Genomic DNA, 16252 nt, shown 5'->3' with positions numbered 1-16252 from the left:
GGTCACACAAATAGTGCTTTATTTTGGTGGTATTTATTTACTACTTGGTTTTTTATTTTTTGCTATATAAGCAAAAAAAGAGCGAAAATTTTCAAAAAAAAAACGATTTTCTAGTTTTTATGTTAAAGAAATCCAATAAAATCACATTTTGTCATGAATTTAAGCTAAAATGTAATCTGCTACATGTCTTTGGTAAAAAAATACTGATACGTGTATAATAATTGGTTTGTGTGATCACTGATAGATGTATGCAGATGATCATGTACAGATGTGCGCAGATGATCACGGACATATGTGTGCAGATGATCATTGGGACATATGATTTTACTGGGACATATGTGGGGGACAGGTGTGGGGACAGCAGTGATCCGCTCTCCCTCTCCTCACTGACAACTTCCGTGTGAGAAGAGAGCTGATTGCCTAGCAACCAGCTCTCTATTTACATCACATGATGGCTGTGCATGGTGTCATTGTAACACACTTCCGGTCCCAGAAATCAACCAGTATACCGCAGCGACATACCACTGCATTTGGACAGATTTCCTGGGAACTTACCTGCTGTTCACACTGGGTGCCAGGTTTACAGGCACCCTTACTGTATTTATCGGCGTATAACATGCACTTTTTTCCCCTTAAAATCAGGGGGAAAATCGCCGGTGCGTGTTATACGCTGATCCTCCGCGATTTCCTTGCGATTTTTGGGCTCTGGCCTTCGGCCCTTCTCGGCGGCCGAAAACCGCTGAGAAGGGCCGAGAGCGGCCCAAAGCCTCCGAGTACGGCCGAGGCTGCCGAAAGCCTCCGAGTACGGCCGAGGCGGGCAAAAAACGCTGAGAAGGGCCCAGAGCGCCCGAAAGCCTCCGTGTACGGCCGAGGCGGCCGAAAGCCTCCGAGTATGGCCGAGGTGACCGAAAGCCTCCGAGTATGGCCGAGGTGACCGAAAGCCTCCGAGTGCGGCGCCATTTTTAAAAACAAAAGCTGAGGGGACAACGATGTACAAGGCTGCAATGACGGACAAACTGCATGACGGACAGGCTGCAATGACAAGGCTGCAATGACAAGGCTGCAATGATGGACAGGCTGCATGACAAGGCTGCAATGACAAGGCTGCAATGATGGACAGGCTGCATGACAAGGCTGCAATGACAAGGCTGCAATGATGGACAGGCTGCATGATAAGGCTGCAAATGACACTGACAAGGCTTCAGATGGACACTGATAAGGCTGCATTGATGGGCATTTAAATGTAAGTTTTTTTTTCCTTAAATTTCCCTCCTAAACTTGGGGTGCGTGTTATATGCTGATAAATACGGTACTATGTTTTTTATATGGAATAAATGTTTTAAAAACTTTGCTGCGCAATGAGGCTTTTGCTGTCATTTGCATGAGGAACATCTACCTCAAACAACGCTAGTATATAGATGAATGAGGCCCTCTTTATCCTAACCAGTCATATGAGGAAGTGTCAATTCCGAACCACATCAGTCCACAGAAAATCCATGGGGACTGCCCCACATGCGTGTTTGACCAAACTAGAAATAGTTGGTCCATTTGGAGGGGCGAGTTCACATCCATGTTGGGGCACTGTCCTGTGAGCACTTATCAAACACAGATTCATATTCACTTTGTAGAGCTCAAGCACTTTAATTGGGATTTGGAACTTTGTATTGCTTCACGTTTACTGATGTTTGCAACAAATCTTCTGTATGGGACTTTCTAGATTTTTTTAAAAACACACCAGGTTTCAAATGTAATATCCATCTAATCTTTGTGGCACTCAGCGTAAATTATCTGCATGGGACTTTTTAGCGATTTTTCAAAGTCGCATCAATTTTCAAATGTGATATTTATTTAAAGCGGGGTTCCACCCTAAAGTGGAACCTCCGCTGATCGGAACCCTCCCCCCCCCTCTGGTGTCACAATTGGCACCTTTCAGGGGGGAGGGGGGTGGAGATACCTGTCAAAGACAGGTATTTACACCCACTTCCAGGCATAGACTCCCATGGGAGTCTATGTCATTTCCTGCCCTGCCGCGCTGTCTGCTGGGACACACATGGTTCTCAGAGACAGCGCGGAGAATTCCTATTGCGCTGTGCGACTCGCGCATGCGCAGTAGGGAACCGGGAAGTGAAGCCGATTCGCTTCACTTACTGATTCCCTCACCTAAAATGGTGACGGCAGCAGCCGAGAGCCCAGCGATCGATCGGCCTCGGCTGCCGGCATCGCTGGAACCCAGGACAGGTGAGTGTCCATTTATTAAAAGTCAGCAGCTGTAGTATTTATAGCTGCTGGCTTTTAATATTTTTTTTTTTGGTGGAATCCCTCTTTAACATTTGTGGCACTTAGTGCGGTATATTTATTTTTATTATTAGTTTTAATTTTGCACTTGCAACGTCTTATTCACTGCAGCTGTTAATTTAGATGCTATCACTTATTCATACCAATAGTTAGATTTTTTTGGCGCTTTGGATTTTTATTTTTGCTCCTGAACGTCTACTCAGAGGGAGGAAGTGCCCACCCAGCCAAATATGTGCAGTGGCCGTGTGGGAAGTGGTTAACATCCCTGTTAATGTTAAAAACCCGGCTACAACTCAACAGGAGCACCGAAGAGGGACCTGAGAAGAATCGTTGCTGCCCTGTGCAAAACCACTGCACAGAGCAAGCAAATATAACATGTTTGTTCTTTTTATAGAAAAAAAAAAGAGACTTTACAATCACTTTAACCTCATCTTTTGACTTAACACAATGGACACACATTTCCACCCACTCCGATGGTAATACCCTTGACCTTGTATGGTAATACCCTTGACCTTGTAATCTCCCATCTCTGCACTGTCCTGACCTGGCCACCTCTGCCTACAACAGTTCACTCTCATCCTCCTAACATCCTTAATAATTTCTTTATTGGTTAAAAACCATTCAACAAGAGATGGAATCAACACATGTTTCACACCGTAGCTACTGGTGTCTACTCTGCGGCCATCCGGATTGAATTTCTTTTAACATGCTATTTTGTATACTGAGCCAGTAACCGTATCTGAGGAGAAGGAGATTTTTGTGGCTCAGGCACTTGGAGCAGGTCCTTTTCCCTTTTTTGTCTATTTATCCAGGTGAGTCACTGCGGAGAGATAGGAGCTGGCAATTAGCCAACAGCTGAGTGACCAGCTTTGAGAGGGAAGGGCTGAGCCCAGCCCGGACAAATGGCTCTTATCTACTTTTAAGGCCCCTTTCACACTACCGATCCATTCAGGTCCGCCTGTCAGTTTTTCAGGTGGACCTGAACGGATGTTCCATAGAGCTCTATGGAGTGTCGAATGTCAGTGGTGACATGTCCGCTGACATCCAACTTGCTCCGATCCGAAAAAGTGTGACGGAGGAAAAAGCAATTTTTCCATCCGTCATCGGATCGGGTGATGATGGACACTGCGGTCCGTCGTCACCTGATCTCCCATAGGGGAGAGTGGCGCTGTGACAGCTCCGTCCCTGCAAAGTGTGCAGAGACAGACCTGTCCTCTTCCTGCTCAGCGGAGATCGCTCTGGTGATCCCCGCTGAGCAAGAGGATATAAACACATAACTCTTTTGAACCGACTGAAGAACTTTTCTCAGATGCCCACCTAACCAATTGTCCATGGATCCTGTTCCCTCACAACTACCACGATCACCCTCTTATTCTATCCTATGCTCCCCTCACACAAATATTCAACCACTTCAATACCAGGCACTTTTGCCCCTTCCTGCCCAGAACAATTTTGAGCTTTCAGTGCTATCGCACTTTGAATGACAATTGCACGATCATACAACACTGTACCCATACTAAATTTTTATCATTTGCTTCCCACAAATAGAGCTTTCTTTTGGTGGTATTTGATCTAACACCCATCAAGATAAATAATGCAACCATCAATCATTTCCCTCATGCCAGGGTACTAGGTGTAATCCTAGACTCTGCCCTGTCCTTTTAGCCCCAAATCCAACCCTTGTCAAAAGATTGTAGATTTCACCTCTGTAGCATCTCTAACATCCGCCCCCTTTTTAATGAACGAAACCACCAAGCTACTACTCATTCACTCCCTCTTTATCTCTCACCTTGACTATTGCAACTCCCTTCTCATAGGCCTACCTTTTCATCGGCTATCTCCTTTTCAGTCTATCATAAATACTGCTGCCAGACTCATCTACTTTACCAACCACTCAGTGTCTGCCACCCCTCTCCATCAATCATTATACTGGCTACCGATTGCCCAGCAAATTACATTCAAAATACTAACAACAACATATAAAGCCATTCACAACTCTGCCCCGAGCTACATCACCAATCTTGTCTACAAATATCACCCAAACCATCCTCTCCGATCCTCTCAAAACATCCTGCTCTTAAGCTCCCTTGTCTCCTCCTAAAATGCTCATCTCCAGGACGCCTTCAGAGCCTCTCTAATCCTCGGAAACTCTCTACCTCAGTCTGTCCAGCTATCTCCTACCCTGGCTGCCTTTAGGCAATCCCTGAAAACTCATCTCTTTAGGGAAGCCTATCACGCCTCCAACGAAACTTCCATCACTTCCATCAGCTCATCCCCCACAGTTTAAAATTTTGTACCACTTGCTCCACCCTATTAGCCATCGTTGATCATGTGTCAGGCTGGAACAGGCTGCATTTTCCTGTGTGCCTGTTCTCTCCCTCTCTGCCAAGGTACTTTACTCTCCACTTCTTCTTCCCGTGCCATTGCAAACTGCTATACTGTGTCTTCAATATGGTGCTTGCATAGATGACACATGCAGCTGTTATCTACGCAGGCTTGAAATATCACAATATTTTGGCTCCCAGTAAGCTACATCCTCCTGGGATATGTGATGTGGATATCCCAAAAGGCTGCAGGCAGCCCATCAGTGCATCATCTATGGGAGTATACCACTGTAAAGACAAAAAAAAGGTATTTACTTGGGAAATAATGTAAAGTATTTGCAATTTTCCAAGATGGAGGGGGGAGGAAGTTAATTCAGTGATGATTTTTTATTTTTCTTTGCCCATAGTTTTCCTATAAAACATATCTAAACTCAAAAACAAATCAAACGTTTAATATGTTGAGTGTTTCTAGTCGTTAAATAAGGTGCATTTAGTTATTTATTAGACCCTTTACCTGATAATCCTATAAAAAACAGACTTATTGTCCTTGTGTAGCCACACTTAAACCCCCACTGTATAAAGTGGGGCCATGGTTGCCACCAAGGCTGAGCTACAAATACAGTATGTCTGCTTGGAAAGCATAGAAACTTGTAGTAAAAAATACCTTGTACCTGGCACGGCTGCGGATTTATAAGGCAAGCATGTTCAGTTGGGCGAAAGTGGGAACAAAAGTAAATGGAATGTGGTGATTGCTGTGTTTAAGACTGGTGGAAACTTTTATGGTGGAAACTTTTCGGCATCAAAGGTCAGACGGAACGAATCCGCCGGACAATATGATTGTGTGTGTGCTTCATCGGACCTTTGCTGTCTAAAAATCAGACGGACTTTAGATTTAGAACATGTTTCAAATCTTTCCGACGGACTCAAGTCCGGTCGAAAAATCTGTTCGTCTGTATGCTAGTCCGACAGACAAAAACCGACACTAGGGCAGCTACTGGCTATGAACTTCCTTATTATAGTCCGGTCGTACGTCATCACGTTCAAATCCGTAGGACTTTGGTGTGATTGTGTGTGGCCAAGTCCGTTCGTTTGGAAAGTCCATCGGAAATTCTGCCGGAAAGTGCAGTCGTGTGTACACGGCATTAGAGTTGCCAACAGTATTACCAGCATAAAGAAATACTCCCGCCAGACATTGCTCAACCAGTAGCTGTAGAATGGACAGGGGAAGTGCTCAAGACAAGCCAGATTGCACTCTTCAACAACGTGGACAATGTCGGTTGATTGCCATATAAAATGAAAAATTCAACTAAAATGTGCTGGGGTGAAAGTAGAATGCTGTTGATCATCTCTACATGAACAAGGCATTTGCAACTGCTTCTTTAAACATTGCATGAGAACATGTGAACAGAGACATGTGTTTGTAAATGAGTTCCAGACCTAAATGTGTTCTTGTACTGAACAGTGGAAGTAATACAAACACAGCAACAATAATACATGTGCAATCAAACCACATCATTAATAACTGATGATTTTATTAAGAGAAAAAGAACTAGTGTGGAGAGGGGGGTTGGTTTAAAATGAAACTTCATTATCATTTAATACAAATAATATTTTAACAGTGATTGTTTTATGACTTGCATCTTTAGATATATCAAATGTTCTTGGCCAGTCCAGTGGGTGAACCACGAAAAATAAACCTTCTATATACACTCATTCTTCTGTTGTAAGCTATACTGTGCATGACCAATACAATACATACAATCAGGTATAGGGGGTTCCAGGACCATCTTGATTTGAATATACAGGGCTTTGTTTGTATAGACAGCAACATTTTGTTTTTTAAATAGGGGAGCCTACATAGTCATAGCAAGCTGAAGAGCTGTGCAAAGAGGAGTCAAATATATCTGATAAAATAAATAGCTCACTACAAATATGTGTAGCGATCTGCTGCCCTATACTATCTGTAAGTGGTTGCGTTGCTTAATCTTCACAGAGATTATCTATGTACATCACTTTCTGTCACTGTGTGTTTGGGTTAGAAACCCCAGAAGCAGGAAGTCGAAAGAGAGGTTTCATTGAGACCACATGCCCTCTCATGGAAGAGCTGTTGATAATCCAGACCAGAAATGGATTATTAGACAAGTGTTCCTATCTAAATAATTTACTATTGTTGCCCACAGCTTCTTGCGTGTGTATCTAAATCTTTCTGACAGATGTATCTCTGTGCTATTGCTATTATCTCACATGTACAGGCCAGATAGCTTAGTCTGCACAACTTTATCTGCGTAGTGGTCACATTTTAGTATATCAGTAGGTGAACCTGTCTGCTGCAATAGAGTTTATATACAGCTCCTGTTATTTTAGGTAATCCTGGCCTTTTCTGGTCTGGGATCTTATAGCTAGTCTTAGCTCAGAGCTCAATAACCAGCATAGGCTAGAGCCAGGTTAGGTATCCAATGTCCACTTGATGGTTAGAGGTCCAGTTGCATGACAGAGTAGAAGCTACTAGGCAGTAAGATGCAGAGTAGGTAGGCTGACTCTGAGTTCCAGTGCCTCACCACAGTTTCTGCTTGTGAAAAGTTGTGTTCAAGATTGGTTGGATAGTTTTATGATCACCGCAATAATGATGATCGTGTCTTCAGGTCTCTGACACCAGGACAACCGCCACATAGCGATCATCCTTAGGGACCTACTGAACTTTGCGGCAACATTCATCTCAAGGTATCATAACTATATATACCCAGGTATAAGTGCACAATTCCACCAGGATTCTTGATGGGCCCTTTTCTTATAATACCTATTTGTACATTGTATGTATGTACTATTATTTAAAGCTTGTACTGTTTCCATACTGGTGTGGATCTACAACCTTGTATATACATATGGCTAATGCTATATGATGGTTGCAGTAGTTCCTTAGCCCCCCCACCCCAAAGAGGACTATATGTCAGCTAAAATATACTAAAATGGTGATATGGTGCTTTAACTACACAAGGCTACCCACAGGCAGATGTTTCCCAAAAAACAACAGGCAGACAGACAGCTGCCCATTGCTTGCAGCACTGAGACGTACACACACACACACACACACACACACACACACACACACGTGAACTGCCCCACCTATTTCTACAATCAAGTTTGAAAAAGTTGCCCAGAGATTTCCAGTATGTTGGAAGACCTTCATGAGTGCTATCAAGCCCTCCCAACATCAAAAATTCATTATGGTTATCTATACACACCCCTAAACAACTTTATATAGTTCCACGTATAACACCAGGCCATTGGATTGGTGCGTAATTTAACTATTACACATTTAAGAAGCCATAGTACAGGGAGAATTAAGAATGAAACCTGGATAAGTGGCCTCATCCTGAGATTGAATTTGTTTGCACAGCTTCTGCGGAAGCAAAATGGTGTTTAATTAGTTCACATGTCAGAGAACATTAAAAATAAAACATTTGTAAAAAAGACAGATAAGTTCTGTACTCACATAATGTGGAATGCTGTACTCACATAATTTAGCAGATGCGGACCTCCCATTGTTAATAATTCTGCGACACAGGTATCTAAGTACATATAGCTTTACATGGTATACATTAGAGCCAGGAAATAAAAAAACTATATTTGGAATATTGTTTTTTTTTCTCCCATTTCCTGGTTCTAATGTATATAAAGCTAGATGTAGTGAGATGCCCGTGTCACATAATTCTTAACAATGGGAGGTCCTCATCTGCTAAATTATGTGAGTACAGCATTCCACAGGGACTAACTTGTAACTGAATGATGTAATTAGACTATGGAATTTGTTGTATTGTAATCCTCTCAAAACCACTATAATGAACAGTTCTGAATTCTCATCTCCAGCAAACTGTTCTGCCTCTTCCGCCAGGAACTGCTGCAAGGCTTCACCTTAAATGACATGATTTGCAATTGTCCCTAAGGCCATTTCCACAGCCACAATGTGCGGGCTGCAGTTTATTCCAACACCTTTCACAGAAAAATGCATAACAGATAAGTGAATAGATGCAAGGATTGATAGATAATTTAATATTGCCTTCTCAATAACAGTTTATTAATAATTTTAGAAATGTTTTGTTACATAGAAATAGTTAGTGAGACCGATAACCAACTTCTGCCTATACCACATATTTGTGCTTTAGACCTGTTTAACCTTCATATACTGTAAACCTGAACCTTCCTAGCATTTACAATCATCATAACAAATCCAAATTACTTTTACAATAATCATTTAGTGTGTGGGTACTGGAGTGATAACAAGCATATCAAATGCTCACTGTCACCTGCAGAGAACAATCCTTTCAAGTATAAATTCTCTCTCAACAGCCACCGTTCTCAGATTTATGGGTAGCCTTGTTCTCCGAAGTAGAATTTGTATGTGATAGGGTGCGTTGCTGGTTAATGGGTATTATATCTGTAGCCAAAACCTGTTTTTTTTGTAGCTTTGTATAGTGTTGAGGCTGTTTAGAACAGTCTGCTGAAATAATTTTATGACATATATGGAATGCATTGGTTAGCAAATTCACGAGTCTACAACATAAAGAAACATCTACTGTCGATTTACCTGTTGGATTACTACTGTGCACATTATAAATATCAGGAAGGTATTGAGGAATGTTTAAATGTGCCATAAATGTTTAATTCATTAAATGCGCTCCTATAAAAATAAACGTAAAGGGATATTGAGGATGTTACACTATGCCCCAATTTTCTGTCGCGGTTCAAAAATTGCCAGAAAGGTACAACTTTGGGGCTGCATTCTTGTGGGCTAATTGGAGAAAAGCCTCCTTAGAATAAATTCTTGGAAAAAGTGCAGTGTGGAGCCAATGCTTTTGTTTGACATCTGCCAAGTGGGTCATCAGAAACAGCTCTGGCCCTGCTTTTCCAGGAAAAGAAGGGTAGGACATGGGCAAGCTACTATTGTGCAATGTAAAACATAAAAAGAAAAACGATTTCCCTATTTGAATGATTTCTTATTCTGGAGATTCTGTGCCCTCTATTTCTCACTTTACCAATTAAAAGAATGCATATTGTGTAACTGGGGCTGATGGAAAGCAATCCACATGCCATAAACATGGTAAGGAATCTATTATGGCTGCAATGACATATTGGTTTGTTCCCAGCTGTGTGAATAAACAACCTATACAGTAAGAAGATCCTGTGCCAGTTAGAGTACATCTATATTCACCTTTTTCAGTATCTCACAAAAGTGAGTACACCCCTCATATTTTTGTAAATATTTTATTTTATCTTTTCATGTGACAACACTGAAGAAATTTAAACTTTGCTACAATGTAAAGTAGTGAGTGTACAGCTTGTATAACAGTGTAAATTTGCTGTCTAAACCACTGGCAGCAAAAGTGAGTACACTCCTAAGTGAAAATGTCCAAATTGGGCCCAATTAGCCTTTTACCATCCCTGGTGTCATGTGACACATTAGTGTTACAAAGTCTCAGGTGTGAATGGGGAGCAGGTGTGTTAAATTTGGTGTTATCGCTCTCACTCTCTCATACTGATCACTGGAAGTTCAACATTGCACCTCATAGCAAAGAACTCTCTGAGGATCTGAAAAAAAAAATTGTTGCTCTACATAATGTAAGGCTGTAAGAAGATTGCCAAGACCCTGAGACTGAGCTGCAGCACAGTGGCCAAGACCATGCAGTGGTTTAATAGGACAGGTTCCACTCAGAACAGGCATTGCCATGATCGACCAAAGAAGTTGAGTGCACGCGCTTAGTGTCATGTCCAGAGGTTGTCTTTGGGAAATGGATATATGAGTGCTTCCAGCATTGCTGCAGATGTTGAAGGGGGGGGGGGGTCAGCCTGTCAGTGCTCAGACCATACACCGCACACTGCATCAAATTGGTCTGCATGGCTGTCATCCCAGAAGGAAGCCTCTTCTAAAGATGATGCACAAGAAAGCCCGCAAACAGTTTGCTGAAGACAAGCAGACTAAGAACATGGATTACTTGAAGTATATCCTGTGGTCTGATGAGACCAAAATAAACTTATTTGGTTCAGATGGTGTCAAGCGTGTGGTGGTGACCAGGTGAGGAGTACAAAGACAAGTATGTCTTGCCTACAGTCAAGCATAATGATGGGAGTGTCTTGGTCTGGAGCTGCATGAGTTCTGCCAGCACTGGGGAGTTACAGTTCATTGGGGGAACCATGAATGCCAACATGTACTGTGACATACTGAAGCAGAGCATGAACCCCTCCCTTCAGAGACTGGGCTGCAGGGCAGTATTCCAACATGATAATGACCCCATACACACCTCCAAGATGACCACTGCTTTGCTAAAGAAGCAGAGGGTAAAGGTGATGGACTGGCCAATCATGTCTCCAGACCTAAACCCTATTAAGCATCTGTGGGGCATCCTCAAACAGAAGGTGGAGGAGCGTAAGGTCTCTAACATCCACCAGCTCTGTGATGTCATGGAGGAGTGGAAAAGGACTCCAGTGGCAACCTGTGAAGCTCTGGTGAACTCCATGCCCAAGAGGGTTAAGGTAGTGCTGGAAAATAATGGTGACCACACAAAATATTGAAACTTTGGGCCCAATTTGGACATTTTTACTTAGGGGTGTACTCCCTTTTGTTGCCAGCGATTTAGACATTAATGGCTGTGTGTTGAGTTTTTTTGAGGGGACAGCAAATGTACACTGTTATACAAGCTGTACAATCACTACTTTACATTGTAGCAAAGTGTAATTTCTTCAGTGTTGTCACATGAAAAGATATAATAAAATATTTACAAAAATGTGAGGGGTGTACTCAGTTTTGTGAGAGATTGTAAGTCCTTTTTTGGACATTACACAAACATGGATGCCAAGCAACATTACACAAAGATATAAAGCAACCACAATCCAAAACAAAAACTTTCACTAATCACAAAACCAGGTCCACAATCATTGGGAAGTGGTAAGGTACAATGCCCAAAAATAGTATTTTTATAACAGCTTACCTGTAAAATCCTTTTCTTGGAGTACATCACGGGACACAAAGCCACAGTAATTACTGTATGGGTTATATAGGCACGTGATGGACACTGGCAAACCCTAGACAGGAAATTTAGCTCCCTATATAATCCCTCCCCTTACTGGGAGTACCTCAGTTTTGTAGCAAAGCAATATATGGGTATTAGAAGTGCGGAGGGACCTCTGTGTCCCGTGATGTACTTCAAGAAAAGGATTTTACAAGTAAACTGTTATAAAAATCCTATTTTATTTATCGTACATCATGGGACACAAAGCCACAGTAATTACTGTATCGGATGTCCCAGAGCAATGCTAACTGAGGAGAGGGAGACACAAACAAAAATAGGGTGCAATCAGACCTGAGAACCTATACTGCTGCCTGCAGCACACTGCGCCCATAGGTGATATCTTCATGCTTTCTTACATCCACCTGATAGAATCTGATGAATGTATGGACTGAAGACCAAGTTGCGACCTTGCAGATTTAAGCCATGGAGGCTTGGTGATGCACTGCCCATGAATCACTAACAGCCCTGGTGGAGTGTGCTTTGATTTGAAAAGATGGGACTTTCTTCTTCAAACCATAAGCTTGAATAATTACTTGCCGAATCCACTTAGCAATAGTAGATTTCAACGCTGCCTGTCCCTTTCTAGGATCTTCAGGCAACCCAAACAAAACATCAGTTTTCCGAATCTGAGCAGTCGCCTCCAAATAGATTTTGACTGCTCTCACTACATCAAGAGAATGTAGCGACTTTTCTTCTGTAGAACAGGGTTCTGGAAAAAATCATGACAGAACAATATCCTGGTTTAGATGAAAACCTGAAACCACCTTTGGTAGAAAGCTAGGATGAGGACACAATACTAATCTATCCTTGTGAATGATTAAATATGGCTCTTTACAAGGAAGAGCCGCCAATTCTGATACCCTTCTTGCACAAGAAATGGCTAGCAGAAAACCTAGCTTCCTTGTCAATAGGACCAAAGAAATATGTTGTAGCGGCTCAAAAGGCTGTTTCTGTAATACAGACAGAACTAAATTCAAGTCCCAAGGGTTCAGGGGTACTCTAAGCCGCGTTACCCCCTGTATAAAGCTTCAGACCAAAGAATGTGAAGCAAACGGACGTTGAAACAATACAGATAAGGCCGAGACCTGGCCCCTGAGAGCACTCAAGGCCAGCTTTATCTCTAACCCCGTTTGCAGAAAGGCAAGGATTCTACCTATGACATACTTTCTGGGATGCCAAACCCTGGATTCACACCAGAAAACATATGCCTTCCAGACTCTATAATAAATGACTCTGGAAGCTGGGTTCCTTGCATTAATCAAGGTAGATATCACTGAGCCTGAAAGCATGCGATTCTTCAGAATGTGGGGTTCAATAGCCAAACCATTAAATTTAGCATTTGTAAGGTAGGATGGAACACTGGTCCCTGTGATCGCAGGTCTGGACGTGGTGGTAGGGTCCATGGGGCCCCTACCACCATCTTTACTATTTCTGCATACCAATATCTTCTGGGCCACTCTGGGGCCACAAGAACTACCAACCTATTTTCCTGCTTGATCCTGCAAAGAAGTCGTGGTAGCAGCAGAATAGGATTGCTGATATGCACGGCACATGCTTTTCTGCCCAGGTTAGGATCTGGTTTACCTCTCCCTGGGCTGTCTGACGTCTGGTGCCCCCTTGGTGATTGATATAAGCCACTCCTGTGGCATTGTCGGATTGGATCCGGAAAGGACAACCCCGCAACCTGAATTTCCAGTCCTTTAAGTCTAGGTACGCTGCCCAAATCTCTAGAAGGTTGATGGGTAAAGTTCTTTTGGTTCTGGACCATTTCCCTTGGACAGTTGTCTCTTCCAGGACTGATCTTTGCCTGGGGTAAAAACACCCTCTTCTGGGTTGTATCCATAACCAGACCCAAGTACTGTAGTCTTCTTACTGGCTTTAAAGAAGACTCCGATAGGTTGAGGACCCAACCTATGTATTCCACATAGTTGACTGTGGTGACCAAGCTTTGGTCTAAGCGGGCTACCGACCGGTCTATCAAGAGCAAGTCATCTACGTAAGCTATAATTGTTATACCCTGGGACCTTAATCTGGCCAGAGGAGGGACCGAGACCTTTGTAAACACCTAAGGTGCAGTAGCTAGACTGAAAGGTAGAGCTACAAACGAGCATGGGAAAATAGGTTCATGCAGGTATGCATCCTTGATGCAGATTGATGCCAGAAGTTCTCCTCCTTGAAGGATGGAGACTACTGATCGGATTGATTCCAAGCGAAAAGATTGAATTTTCAGGAACCGCATTAGATCTTTGAGATCTAGAATGGGTCTGGCATCTCCATTTGGTTTTGGCACCGTGAAAAGGTTTGAATAAAACCCCAACCCCTGCACTTCCATGGGAACCATCATGATCACTTTTTGCGACAGAAGTTGGTCTAATGCTTGAAGGAGAGACTTCTTTTTCTCTGGATCTTTGGGAACATTTGATCTGAGGAAACGAGGAGACTGGAATTCTCGGAACTCTAGTTTGTAACCTAGAGTTATTGTGGAGACCACCCACCTGTCCTGAAAATCCTCCTGCCTGACCCTTGACAACTGTAGTAGTCTTCTCCCCACTCGAATGAGCATGGGCGCCCCTTCATAAAGAGGCTTTAGCATTCTGTCTTGTAGGTTTCCTCCCCCAGGACTTCTTTTGTCCCTGGGGGTGATTCTGAGTTTTACCTCTTGAACCTGATGGTGGAGGCTGATGCCCCTGGCACTGGAGAAAGAGCCTTTTTAAATGAGGGACATTTACTCCTTTTCTTAACTGGCAAAAGGGTATTTTTCCCAATTGATATCTTTTGGATTTAATTGTTCAATTCATCCCCAAACAGCTTTTCACCACGGAAAGTTTAACCAGCCAGGAGCTTTTTGCATGGCACTTCAGCTGACCAATTTTTCAACCATAAGATTCTACGCATATGCACCCACCCAAGCGTAAGGCGAGAGGTCTGAAGGATAGACTCTCTGATTGCGTCAATTGCAAAACACAAATCCCGCTGGCAGCTCGGCTAAATCCTGGGCCTGTTTCAAGTGGTCTCTCAAGGACTGACACACTCCAATTGCCGCCACTGCAGGTTGAGCTACTGAACCTGCCAAAGAAAAAATGTTTTTTAACAGGAATTCCAACTTTTTATCGGTTGGATCCCTAAGCATTTGAGCATTGTCAACAGGACAAGTCAAATTTTTATTTACAGAAGATATAGCAGCGTCAATTGCTGGTATACCCCATGTCTTTGTAAATTTTTCCTCCATAGGATAAAGTGTTGAAAACTTTTTGGGAGGGAAAAAATGCTTATCTGGGTGATCCCACTCAGAATATATAAGCTTTTCCTGCAACGAATGGACAGGAAAAGCATGCACAGCTTGAGAAGGCTTCATTGCACCCAAACAAGAAGTGGGATTTTCAACCGACTCAGTTACAGGTAACTTAAATGTGGAGCGGACCATTTCAGTAAGAGAATACACCAGCAATTTTTCAGCCTGTGAAGCTGAAGAGGGTCCTTCCCCACTTGATTCCTCGGAAGAGGAGTCATCAGTCTCTTCCTTCAGTCTCTTCCTTGTCCCCTGAGGGGGATTCATCTTCCCTCTCCCAGTGTTCCTCTGTTTGAGGGTCCTGGGTGGTAGAAGGCGACCTAATGTGTTTTCTTCAACTTTTTCAAGATGCGGTTAAGGACATCTTAAAATATTTCCTCCAATCCACTCATGGCTGAGGAAAAAACTTCCTGAATAATATATACAGGGGCTTAAATGCCAGAAGCAGTTGCAGCCCCAAACCTGATGGCTCACTCTGACCAGCCTCCCTAGGTCTTTCAGAGGAGAAATGGCGTTGCAGAAGGATGGTCCTCAGAGCCTGAGGGAGATCCCTTTGAGCCCCTATTTTTTGGGGTATTTGTACCTCCCCTTCTGCCCATAGTGCTAAGCACAAATGCAGAGGTTCTACCAGAAATCCACCCACTGCTGAGCAAAATAGTCCAGCACCTGCCACTGCTATAAAGGCTGAGTCTAATGTTAAGTAAACGTGCCTGGGAATGCCTGTGTCACCCACGCTCACATGCCATCCATCTGCTCTGTGTCCCTCCTTTAGCTGTATGCACCTGCAAAAAGTACACTTTATAGCTTACACAGCCCATGTTGTGGGCATTGAACCATGCTGATGCCGCGCTGAGGCCCCTCCCCCCTTCCTCCGACCACCCACTTTGCTCCCTCATCTTTTTCAAAAGAGACTGTTTTCCCAAGTGAGCGGGGGCTTCGATCCAACTGGATTGCACATGGAGGGGGCTGGGGTGGAGGAGAGCTGGTGGATGGAGAGCCACCGCAATGGCTGACCCATGCCCTCTTTGCCTGGAAAGAAGCTGTGGGGGGACATTCTGAAGAGAAACACCCCCCTTCCCACATCCTACCTGGAGCTTGGGCTCGGAGGAAGCATGCAGCCTGTGACACAGAGCGAGACTGACAAGCATGGAGTCAGGTATGTGCTCTTGACAGCCCCCGGTGGCGACTTTATGCATGACACATTTACTTAAATGAGAAAACCCACAAGAATTAGAAATATTCCTTAGGAATCTCTGTTACCTTATCTGGCTGGTCACTGG

Source organism: Lithobates pipiens, unplaced genomic scaffold (assembly GCF_037356315.1).
Source record: "Lithobates pipiens isolate NorthernLeopardFrog02 unplaced genomic scaffold, aLitPip1_a1.2 Scaffold_18, whole genome shotgun sequence".
Classification (NCBI taxonomy): domain Eukaryota; kingdom Metazoa; phylum Chordata; class Amphibia; order Anura; family Ranidae; genus Lithobates; species Lithobates pipiens.
This window is presented reverse-complemented; position numbering follows the sequence as displayed.